Genomic DNA, 13,110 nt, shown 5'->3' with positions numbered 1-13,110 from the left:
AAAACTACTAAATCCAAGCTACCTAACCTAAGGCAGATTGCAGGGCTGAGAGGAGGGGAAGTTTGTGGTGGGAAAAGTAGAAAAGGGGGACAGAGGTCTATAGTGGGCAGAGGATGGTGTAGAGAGGTGTTAACCAAACAGGTTGAAGCAAGGTGTGTGGAGTTTACACTGAGCCAAAAACGCTGGTTTTCACAGTACGTCCAGGGCACCCTGACTAGATCAACATCCCTATGGCCAGGGTCCACTTATGCTTTGCAGACCTCCAAAGCATAAATGACCTCCATGCTTACACCAGCCTTGAACAGCTTAGCCTTGGTCTCCTTATCCATAAAACTGGCATAGAAATACCACCTCATTGCACGGTTATGAAGGCTTAAAAAACTGACTTTCAGAGTGTCTAGCACAGACATTTTATCAACAAGGCAAGTAGATAGCACCCAGCAGGTGGAGTAGTGGGGGTAGAAAGAGTAGAGAAGTGAAAAATTCTGGAATCTGCTCTGTGCAGCCAGTCATGCTAAAAGTCCACAGGTACCAGGTTTGGGTGTCCTTAAAATACCCTATGAAAAGCTTATATTTGGCATGTGGCTCTGGGAGCAAGATAACATTACCATGAGTCTAGAGATCCCTGGGGTCTGGCCCTCATCCCCTTTACCTCTTGGCCCTGCTTCTGTCCTCTCAAGGCCCCTGTCCTGGGTTTCTCCCTGACGCTTCATCCCCACAGTCTCAGCAGTGGGGAAAAGGGTGGATAGAGGAGAGGGAGGGCTGAGGTGGAAGCACTCCTGAGGGGGCAGCTCTGCTTGTCTTCCTTCCTGGAGTTTTCCAGACTAGGTTAGATGCCCCAAGTCAGGAGGGGCCCTCCAGTGAGGCTGAAGCCATCCCAGCCGCCCTCCCCCCTCCACCAGGACAGCAGCAGGGAAGGGGGCTGTCAAGGCTCTGTTTAGCTCCGAGGGGACTGGGTGGGTAGATGAAGTTTTAGGATTCTCCTCTTCCCAACAGCAGGAGGTTATTTCAGTTTTTGCCTTATTTTTTAGGATTGTTCTGAGTATCATGTGTACAAGGAGGAGGAAAAGGAACAGGATTGGGCAAGGGCAGGCAGTTTGGAAGGAAAAGATTTCTAGATGGCAGGGAAGCCCCTGGCCTTTCCCCAGTGGGGCCCACCCCAAGCCAAGCCTGCCTCTGCAGCGGCTTTCCTGAAGTTCCCTTCCTCTCCTTCTTTCTTCTACCCTCCCCCCTTCAGATCTGGAATCTAGGTCTCCCTGCCTCCTCCTCCTCTCTCCCTTCTCCGGGATCAGAGGCTTCATTGTGCAAGATGCTGGGTCTATGGGAAGGAGTGACAACACAGGCGGAGAATTCCCTGTGGCTCGGTGTGTTTGTGAGGAGAGGGAAGTGTGGGGTAGGTCAGGGCCCGTTAGTCCCTCCAGACAGCATGGAACTCTTTCTAAACCCTGAAGTGAATACGTCACTTTCATTTCTTCTTAAACTCATTGCTCATTCATTCATTCATCCATCCACTTGATCTGTTCAGGAGAGTTTTATTGAGCTCCTTTTGTTGTATCAGTGAGCTGAGCACTGCAGATATATAGGTAAGGAAAACTGCCAGTCGGGGCTGGGGGGACAGAAGGCATAAATGACCCCCAATACATAGGACTTGGCAGAAGAGGCTCTAAAGGCTGGGAAGGAGGCTCAGGTCTCGGGGCTCAGAGAGCTGCTCCTGCTTTAGCTGTTCTGACTTATATCACATCAGGGTTGCTGATGTAAGATTCTATTGCCCATGTGACTTTAAAAAAATTGAAAATCTGAGCTTCAACTAGCTTGCCCAGAGCAAAGGAGGTATGCTTTGGGCAAGGTAGGGACTTAGTGGGAGAACCGACCTCCAGCTGAGCCAACGCGCGACAGTGAGCGGTCACGTTTCTGAAGGCTTCTCAGGGGAGGTTGGAAAGACTGGAGTGGGCGTTGCACCCAATTGAATCTGGAAGGCCTCAGTGCCTATCCTGGCTCCACCCTTCAGCCCTGAGTGAACCCCAACAATTCACCACATCTCTGAGCCTCAGTTCTCTTATCCATAAAGGAGGGGTGATCACATTGCCTATTTTACTTATTTGAAAGTGTTTTTCAGGTTGTAAATCACTAAATAAATATCAAGGTCTCTTCTATTGGTGACGGGAAGCTTTTTTTGTAGGTTTTGAACAGGAGACTGACAGATCTGAATGAAGCTTTGAAAGATAATTCTATGACCCTGTGCAGAGGGAACTGGAGGAGGGAGAGGGTAAAAAGCAGGGACACCAGTCAGAGGTAACAGCGGTCAGACATGAAAAGAGGCAGTGAGAACAGAGGAGATGAGCAAGAGAGACGTGTGGGGCTCCTGGGCTTCCTGGCTTGTCAAGCAGAGCAGCCAGGCAAAGATGGCTCTTGGATGTCAAGCGTGGGCTCCTAAGGAAATGCTGATGCCTATATGGGAGAGAGGGAGCGGCAGCTGCTGGTTATGAGAGCTGGGGAAGGGTGGGAATTCACTCCTGGACAGGTATTGGTGGGATGTGCCAATAGGGACACTCAGGTGCAGGGTCCAGCGGGCTTGTGGGAAGGGCCAAGGACACAACTTGAGCTCAATCTGAGTCATCTCAACTGAGGTCTGGTAGAGATGAGGTCACTCAGAAGAGTAGCTGCAAGAAAGCAGGGTTGTGCCTATAGCACCAGGGAGGGGGAGAAGCCCGAGTGGGGAGCAGGCTAGCAGGTATTTCAGGAAGAAAGCTTCTGGGGGGTTCAGACCTGGAGAGTAGCTTGAATGGTCTAAGGGGGCAATGGTAAGATTTGGTGACAATAAGGAGGAGGAGTGGGGTAGAAGTACCATCTCACAGGTTAACACTGGCACAGGCAGGGAAATGCGGGGTGTAGGTGCAGATGAGGCTTTGAAAGAGTTTTGCAGGGAAGAGAATAAACGATGGACTGCCAGCTGCAGGAGAGTAGCTTCAAAGAGAACTTGGTTTCACATGGGGAGACCTGAGCATGCTCATAGCCGGAGGGAGGGAAGCAGTGGCAAGGAAGGGATGAATCAGAAACTGAGAAGACACCCTACTTGTCAAACTCCTGAGTGATTAATGACTTAGGACTGCTGGGCATGAGGTTCTAGATACTCAGAAACCTGGAAGCGCTAGTGCTCCAAGGCCCTCTCTCCCACTGCCAGTGAATCTTGAGGGGAAACTCCCAGGCCTTCCGCCCCAGCCCCGTCTCTCTGCAAAGCCCCTCCACTCTTCCATCCCACCCGCCCCTGACAGGAGGCCAGCAGTTTGCCTGGCCCTGTTGCACATCAGTTAAACAATCAGTCTTCTCCCAGCACCAGCTCCTCTTCATCTGGGCCCATGGCAAAGCCTTCACTCCTGACCCCAGCCCACACAGTACTGGCTATGAATTTCTTCACTTCTCTGGTCCTTGAATGCAGCCAAAAAGATGCCTCTGGGCAATCCATCTGCCAGGCTGGGAGATGTGGTGTTGAAACTTCCATGTACTAGACTCATTAGCGCTCACACCTCCCTGCACAGCCTATCCTGGCCAGAATATTCACGCCCACCTACCTGGACTCCTCAAACATCACCTCTAAGGATGCAAGAAGGTAATGGCACCCTATTCCAGTACTCTTGCATGGAAAATCCCATAGACGGAGGAGCCTGGTAGGCTGCAGTCCATGGAGTCGCAAGAGTTGGACACGACTGAATGACTTCACTTTCACTTTTCACTTTCACACATTAGAGAAGGAAATGGCAACCCACTCCAGTGTTCTTGCCTGGAGAATCCCAGGGACGGGGGAGCCTGGTGGGCTATCGTCTATGGGGTTGCACAGAGTCGGACACGACTGAAGTGACTTAGCACCAAGGATGCGAGGCAAGGATTCTCTGCTTTCCCTCCCCTCAGTGGGCAGAAAGGAAGATCAAGACTGGGAAATTATGTGACTTTTGTTGGAGATTAAGCAGACTGGTATCCAGATTCCCTGAAGCCTCCCTTACTCCTCACTCATCAAACGGTGCTCTTGTCCCCTCAAGGAAGGAATATGCCCACTACCTTCTGCATGTTCTGAGGAAGAGAAGAAGGCCATAAAGACTGGGGCAAAGAGGAAAGAAGGATAAAACTAGAGTTGCCAGGTTAACTTTAGGAACAGTTAAATTTTTTGACAGCTTTCAGTTTAGTCAGTCAGTTCAGTCTCTCAGTCGTGTCTGACTCTTTGCGACCCCATGAATCGCAGCATGCCAGGCCTCCCTGTCCATCACCAACTCCTGGTGTTTACTCAAACTTATGTCCATCGAGTCGGTGATGCCATCCAGCCATCTCATCCTCTATCATCTCCTTCTCCTCCTGCCCCAATCCCTCCCAGCATCAGGATCGTTTCCAATGAGTCAACTCTTCGCATGAGGTGGCCAAAGTATTGGAGTTTCAGCTTTAATGAGATAATTTACATAACATAAAGTTCACCCATATAAAGTGTGCAATTCAATGGGTTTTAGTGTATTTACAGAATTGTGCAACCTTTACCAACCTGGTGGTTCAGCTGGTAAAGAATCCGCCTGCAATGCGGGAGACCTGGGTTCAATCCCTGGGTTGGGAAAATTCCCCTGAAGAAGCGAAAGGTTACCCACTCCAGTATTCTGGCCTGGAAAATTCCATGGACTGTATAGTTCATGGGGTCACAAAGAGTTGGACATGACTGAGCAATTTTCACCTTACCATAATTTAATTTTAGAACATTTTTCTTACTCCCCCTAAAACTTGAAACCCTTTAGCAGTCATTACTTAACCCCTCCCCATCCCTACTCAGCTCTAGGTAAACATTAATCTACTTCTGGTCTCTATGGATTTTCCTGTTTTGGACATTTTGTATAAATGGAATCAAACAATATGCAGTCCTTTGTTACTGGCTTCTTTCACTTAGCAAAACGTTTTTAAAGTTTGTCTGTATTGTACCATGTGTCAGTGTTTTATTCCTTTATATGGCTGAATGATATTCTATTGTGTGGATGTCTCACATTTTGTTTATCCATTCTTCAGTTGATGTTCATTTGGGTTGTTTCTATTTTCAGACTACTTTGAATAATGCCAATATGAACATACGTGTATTGATACTAGTTTTTGTGTAAATCTATATCTTCATTTGTTTTGAGTCTATCCAGAGAGAAGGAAAAGTAGAACCATGTGCCTGACCCTTTCTCACATTTATTTCCACATATCATCATGCTGCCTGTCTGGAAGGCTATTGTATGATCCCATTTAACAGATTAAAACACTGAGGCTCAGATGGAGGCCTGAAAGCACCAAATGCTGGAGCTGAAATATGAACCCAGTCTAGGGTTCTTTCCAACACAGCACAGTGAATACCTCTCAGATAGTCAGCAATGACTCTCCAAGAACTTTGAAACACGTGAATTTTGAAAAGCAGCATAAAGTGAAGAGTCAGTCTAAACTCCTAATTAGGTGCTGGCTAGTGGAATGGCCCCTCTCCTCCTATGGGACCCTGGGAGCCTGTCAGAGAGCCTTCCACACACAGGTTTTTCTACTGATTTGTCTGACTGAAGCCCTGCCCAGCAGGGATGGAACCAGAGTCAAAACACTAAGCATGCACTCCATCACACTGAGGAGAAAACATTCCCGGGAAATAATTCTGGGCAAAGAATGGACAGGAGACCTTTTTCTGACTTCAGCTCATTCTCTCAGCTCCAGTTTTATCCTAAAGCTAATTCCCTGATCTTAAGCAGAATCCTAATATTCTATTCAAATCTGCCTTGACTGTCTATCCTGAGTCTAAGACACTTTCACCAAAGAATCCCGGGTGTGTGAAAAGACTCTGCACTAAGTACATTTTCTGAAGTCAGGATGTATGGAGAGATAGGCTGTGGCCTGGGTTCCCAGGCCCTTCAGTGAGCCCACCCAAAAGTTCCAAATTCCAGGCCAGGAGAACAAACAGGAGCTTGCCAGAGGTATCCAACTGTACATAAGAGCCATCTACTCTATCCAGCTGATCAGATGGAGTGGGAGACATAGTGGAACCCTCCAGTTGCTGGATTTTTCTATTTCAATCACTGCCCCTGACCCAAGGGTTGAAGAGATTCCATCTAGGGCTTAAAATTACTCCTGGTGAATAATAGAGCTCAAGAAACATTTTTTGAATGTTGAATTTTCAGCATAATATAGTAATTGTATAAGAATGCAACAATAGGAAAAAGTCTAGCAATGCTTTACTATTTAGAACTCTTTTAACTCTTGCAGCATTGCTGATGAAGTAAGCATATTTCCCCTTTTATCAAAACAGAAAACTGTGGCTCAGGGCAGCCTGCGGATCTGCTCAGAGAAAGGATTCAGATCCAGATGAAGCTGCCCAGCTCAGCCCTGTTGCCTGGGGCTCAGGGTCCCCCTGCTGGCAGCCCAAAGCCTGGGTGTTGGTTGAGGAGTTGTGGAAGGCCAGCTTCCACTCAGCAGAGGCTTCCTCGCTGGGCCTGCTCTAAGCTAGGGTTCCTAAGGCTGGGAAGAGGCTCAAGGCTAGGGGGACGATTGAATGCACTATAAAAGGCTTCAGGTGGGATGCTCCAGGGTAAAACAGATCAGACCTGTGGGAGACAGCCTGTGTCTAGTCCCTCCTCTCTGCAGGCTTTGACCAGGATCTCCTCTGGAGAGCCCACCACAGAGGGAAAGAAGAGACTGCTCTCCTTTATTTTTCTTTCTCCAGGCAGAGCCGTTTAAAGCAGCCCCAAAAGATGGGATGGTTCCTACTTAGCAAAATCTCTATAGAGGAGAATTTTCTATCTTCTTTTAATTTCCCACCCCACCTCATCCAGCAGCTGTCAGTTCTAATGGTGAGCAAGGCTAGCTTAGATGCATCCAACTCTTATTTCTTCTGGAAATGTGGGTCTGCTGGCTTTCTGCTGGATATTTTGTTAATTCAATCCTCCTCAAGGGTTGTGAGTTTATCTGTAATGTTTAAAAAATTTGGCATCAAATTTCACTTCTGTCCCTTCTTAGTGTCTGACCTTGAGCACATTACTTAACCAAGAAAGTTGATTTTTCTCACCTATAAAATAGGCCTTACTTTCATAATGGGCTGTTGGATGATTCAGTGATATATCATAAAATCAATAGCACTATGCATATAGTGACTTCAGTAAATATTATAAATAACAACTATTATTTTCATAATTCTTTCTTATTTTGTCACTCTACTTAAGAGGAATGGGTAGAGTAGGCAGGTAGGAGTTCTGTAAAGAAAAGTGTGGAGAGCCCAGTCATGTGCTTGAAATGTCCGCGATCCAGCCACCTCCTTGTTCTCCAACCCCTTGTCTGCCAGGGGTGGGGTGGCAGCTGCTCCATCCACCTGCCCAGGCCCTGATCCAGCCAAGGGAATGGCTGCTGCTGGAATGGCCCAAATGTCCTGGGTTTAGAGCTAGGTAGAGGACAGCTGACGATGGGGGAGAAGGGTGAAGGGGCAGATAAGGAACACTCTTATCTCTCATTATGTCCACCTACCCTGCAACTTTGTAAGCTTTCCCGGTCAGCCTATGACCTCTGACCACAAGCCTGCTCCACCCTGGGGGTAGGACCGGAGGAGTTCCCCCTCTTTCCCTCCCTTTTTCTCTGCCCTCTCACACCTCCTCCCCCATGGCTAAACCCACTCACCCCACTCCCACGCCCCTGCTCCCTCCCCTTCCCATGTGCTGCTCAGCTGTCACTGGCCCTAAGCTAGGCACTCTGCCTGCCTGTACCCCTTATGAATCGCCACCATTCACACGCTGGCTCCAGAGTCTCCATCTGTCTCACTGGGTCTGAACAGTAGGCTACGTGGCCTCATCTGTTGTCCTCCATCTGGGATCCAGGGCAAGAGACTAAACTTCACAATCCCCAACTTTCACCTGCCAGGATTGAGGTAGGGAGCACTGACTGAAAGGCAAAGTCTGAGTTAGGGGCACCCTCATCTCCTGAAAGAGCAGACCTGATTCTTCTCTATCCTAGACCCACCAGCACTGACTAAAACAAACTGCAAATGCAGTGTAGAAAAAAGCAAGAAGCCTACTCTTCTCAAAAGGATATTTGCGTATTTAATAGCATTCTTTTATTACATTTCATTTATTTGTAGCCAGGACCTGAATCAGGGGTTTCAGTGTACAATGTAAACAGAAAGACACACAGTGGCAATATTTTTTAAATTAATTTTTTTATATAACATATAAATGTTCTTTCCTTGAACAGAAAGATGAAGCCATTCCATTTCTGATTCAAACTCCCTTTGATCAGTCTCCTAAATTCAGACTATTTCCCATCAACACAGAGGTAACCACTGTTACCAGCTTGATTATATATTTGCCTAATATATACATAGAAAATATATAATTCTGTCACGTGGACTTGGATTTTGCTGTTATTTTTTCCATAAATTGTAAACCACAGATATTTCACAACTAAATTCACTAAAACAAGATCTTATCTAAATCAGTACATATAGATTTACATCATGATATTTTGTAATGCCAAATGATACTCCTAAAATAGACATATTATGGTTCATCTAGCCACCTCCTTGTTGACAGACATCCAGGTTCTGTCAGTTTCTCTCATTATAAACACTGTGTTCTGTCACATGCTTGAGCCTTCTCCAATCTTGTCCTGCCTGGTCCTATGTTCCTACCCCTTGTGAAGGGGAAAATTTATCATCTATATTGTTTTAAGGGTGCAAAAATAGTAAAACTGTCCTTAAGAACTCTTTATAACACATTTTTAGTAATTTAAAAACCCTGGGTCCCAATATGATGATTTCTACATCCAGTTGGGAACAAATTACTGCTCTAGGAAAGAGAGTGCACCCAAGGAGTAGAAGGAGATGGAAAAGAAAATGAAGAGAGTAGAAAGGGAAAGAAAGGGAACAGGAAAGAGTAAGAAAAGAAAGATGTAGAATAACATGTATACAACAGCACTCTCTGCAACAGAGAAAAACTGGAAATGTCTAGCAGAAAAGAAACAAGTAAAACTTGTCAAATATTTCACCAGAATATTATGTAGCATTAAAATAATAATTATGAAGGCTGTGATGAAAAAGCTTCTGATATTAAGTTAAAAAGTAATGTATAGGACATTTCACCCCAAAACAATGAATTTCACCTTTTTCTCAAGTGCACATAGAACTTTCTCCAGGATAGATCACATCCTGGACCATAAATCTAGGCTTGGTAAATTCAAAAAAATTGAAATCATTCCAAGCATCTTTTCTGATAACAATGTGGTAAGATTAGATGTCAACTACAGGAAAAAAAAAAAAAAAAACTATTAAAAATACAAACTTAAGGAGGCTAAATAACATGCTTCTGAATAACCAATAAATCACAGAAGAAATAAAAAGAAATCAAAATATGCCTAGAAATGAATGAAAATGAAAACACAACAACCCAAAACCTATGGGATTCAGTAAAAGCAGTGCTAAGGTGAAGGTTCATAACAATACAAGCTTACCTCAAGAAATAAGAGAAAAATCAAATGAATCAGGTAAACCTAACTTTACACTTAAAGCAACTATAAAAAGAAGAAATGATGAGCCTTAGGGTTAGTAGAAGGAAAGAAATAATAAAAATTAGGGTAGAGATAAATGAAAAAGAAACAAAGGAGACCATAGAAAAAATCAACAAAGCTAAAAGTTGGCTCTTTGAGAAGATAAATAAAATAGACAAACCATTAGCCAGACTCATCAAGAAACAAAGGGAGAAGAATCAAATCAACAAAATTAGAAATGAAAATGGAGAAATCACAACAGACAACAGAGAAATAAAAGGATCATAAGAGACTACTATCAGTAACTATATGCCAATAAAACAGACAACTTGGAAGAAATGGACAAATTCTTAGAAAAGTATCACTTTCCAAAACTGAACCAGGAAGAAATAGAAAATCTTAACAGACCCATCACAAGCATGTAAATCAAAACTATAATCAGAAATCTTCCAAACAAAAGCCCAGGACCAGACGGCTTCACAGCTGAATTCTACCAAAAATTTAGAGAAGAGCTATTCAAAATCTTCCAGAAAATTGCAGAGGAAGGTAAACTTCCAAACTCATTCTATGAGGCCACCATCACCCTAATACCAAAACCAGACAAAGATGCCACAAACAGAAATCCCTTGCATTCCTATACACTAACAATGAGAAAACAGAAAGAGAAATTAAGGAAACAATTCCATTCACCATTGCGATGAAAAGAATAAAATACTTAGGAATAAATCTACCTAAAGAAACAAAAAATCTGTATATAGAAAGCAATAAAACACTGATGAATGAAATCAAAGATGACAAATCAAATAAATGGAGACATATACCATGCTCATGGATCAGAAAATCAATATAGTGAGAATGAGCATACTACCTAAAGCAATCTATAGATTCAATGCAATCCCTATCAAGTTACCAATAGTATTTTTCACAGAACTAGAACAAATAATTTCACAATTTGTATGGAAATACAAAAAACCTCGAATAGCCAAAGCAATCTTGAGAAAGAAGACTGGAACTGGAGGAATCAACCTGCCTGGCTTTAGACTGTACTACAAAGCTACAGTCATCAAGACAGTATGGTACTGGCACAAAGACAGAAATATAGATCAATGGAACAAGATAAAAAGCCCAGAGATAAATCCACGCACTTATGGACAGCTTATCTTTGACAAAGAAAGCAAGAATATACAATGGAGAAAAGACAATCTCTTTAACAAGTGGTGCTGGGAAAACTGGTCAACCACTTGTAAAAGAATGAAACTAGAACACTTTCTAACACCATACACAAAAATCAACTCCAATTGGATTGAAGATCTAAACTTAAGACCAGAAACTATAAAACTCCTAGAGGAGAACATAGGCAAAACACTCTCTGACATAAATCACAGCAGGATCCTCTATGACCCAGCCCCCAGAGTAATGGAAATAAAAGCAAAAATAAACAAATGGGACCTAGTTAAACTTAAATGCTTTTGCACAAGGAAGGAAGCTATAAGCAAGGTGAAAATACAGCCTTCAGAATGGGAGAAAATAAGAGCAAATGAAGCAACTGACAAAGAATTAATTCAAAAATATACAAGTACCTCATGTAGCTCAATTCCAGAAAAATAAATGACCCAATCAAAAAATGGGCCAAAGAACTAAACAGACATTTCTCCAAGGAAGACATACAGATAGATGGCTAGCAAGCACATGAAAAGATGCTCAACATCACTCACTATCAGAGAAATGCGAATCAAAACCACAATGAAGTACCATCTCACTCCGGTCAGAATGGCTTCTATAAAAATGTCTATAAACAATAAATGCTGGAGAGGGTGTGGAGAAAAGGGAATCCTCTTACACTGTTGGTGGGAATGCAAACTAGTACAGCCACTATGGAGAACAGTATGGAGATTCCTTAAAAAAATGGAACGAGCACTCTCATACGACCCAGCAATCCCACTGCTGGGTGCACGCACCCAGGAAACCAGAATTGAAAGAGACACTTGTACCCCAATGTTCATCACAGCACTGTTTACAATGGCCAGGACATGGAAGCAACCTGGACGTCCATTGGCAGAAGAATAGATAAGAAAGCTGTGGTACATATACACAATGGAATATTACTCAGCTATTAAAAAGAATGCGTTTGAATCAGTTCTAATGAGGTGGATGAAACTGGAGCCTATTATACAGAGTGAAGTAAACCAGAAAGAAAAACACCAATACAGTATACTAATGCATATGTATGGAATTTAGAAAGATGGTAACAATAACCCCAATATGTGAGACAGCAAAAGAGACACAGATGTCAAGAACAGTCTTTTGGACTCCGTGGGAGAGGGCGAGGGTGGGATGATATGGGAGAATGGCATTGAAACATGTAAATTATCGTATGTGAAATGAATCGCCAGTCCAGGTTCGATGCATGATACAGGGTGCTTGGGGCTGGTGCACTGGGATGACCCAGAGGGATGGGATGAGGAGGGAGGTGGGAGGAGGTTCAGGATGGGGAACACATGTATGTGTGGGTTCATGTCAATGTATGGCAAAACAAATACAATATTGTAAAGTGAAATAAATAAATAAATAAAACTGCAAAAAAAAGAAAAGAAAAGAAAAGAAAAACACCAATACAGTTTATTAACACATATATATGGAATTTAGAAAGATGGTAATGATGACCCTATATGCGAGACAGCAAAAGAGACACATGTAAAGCACAGACTTTTGGACTCTTTGGGAGAAGGCGAGGGTGGGATGATTTGAGAGAATAGCATTGAATCATGTACATTACCATTTGTGAAATAGATCAACCAGTCCAGGTTCAATCAATGCATGAGACAGGGCGCTCAGGGCTGGTGCACTGGGATGACCCTGAGGGATGGGATGGGGAAGGAGGTGAGAGGGGTGTTCAGGATGGGGAACACATGTACACCCATGACTGATTCATGTCAATGTATGGTAAAAACCACTACAATATTGTAAAGTAATCAGCCTCCAATTAAAATAAATAAAATTTTTAAAAAGCTAAAAAATATATTATAAAATTAAAACTACATTGTAATAACAACATGCAAAATGATGCAGATGTATAAAGATGGAAAGGGAATATTGACAAATAAAACAATTTGATTTGTCATAGTAACAGAATTGTGGGTATACTATTGTTATTGCTTACTTACATTAATATTGTCATAATATTGTTTTGTGCAATATTTAATGTTAAATAACAACAAAAAGAAGAAAGGAAAGGAAAATAAATAAAATTAAAATGGTGAAGAAGAGAGGGAGAGAAGGGCATGGAAGATGAAATAAGAAAGGAGAAGAGAGGTGAGGAGGGAGAGATCGGAGTCATGTTTTGAGGGCTGGGCCATCTTTAGCCATAGAAGCAATGTCAGCGATAGTGTTGACTCAGGTTCTTCCAGGCTTCTTGGACTGAAAAGTTTCCACTGTACACAGATGTTTACCTACCACCCTATTCCCTTCAATGTTTTTTAAAGTGAAGAAGTCAGGGATACTAAGCACGGGACTTTAAAGAACTCAGATTCCAGTGTCTAGAGAGAGATGAGGGCACAGGTGTGTGAGCAAATATTACAGCCAGTCAACAAAAACTCAAAT

Source organism: Muntiacus reevesi, chromosome 5 (assembly GCF_963930625.1).
Source record: "Muntiacus reevesi chromosome 5, mMunRee1.1, whole genome shotgun sequence".
In the NCBI taxonomy this organism is placed as follows: Eukaryota; Metazoa; Chordata; class Mammalia; order Artiodactyla; family Cervidae; genus Muntiacus; species Muntiacus reevesi.
The sequence above is the reverse complement of the archived record's forward strand: the minus strand, read 5'-3'. Positions refer to the sequence as shown.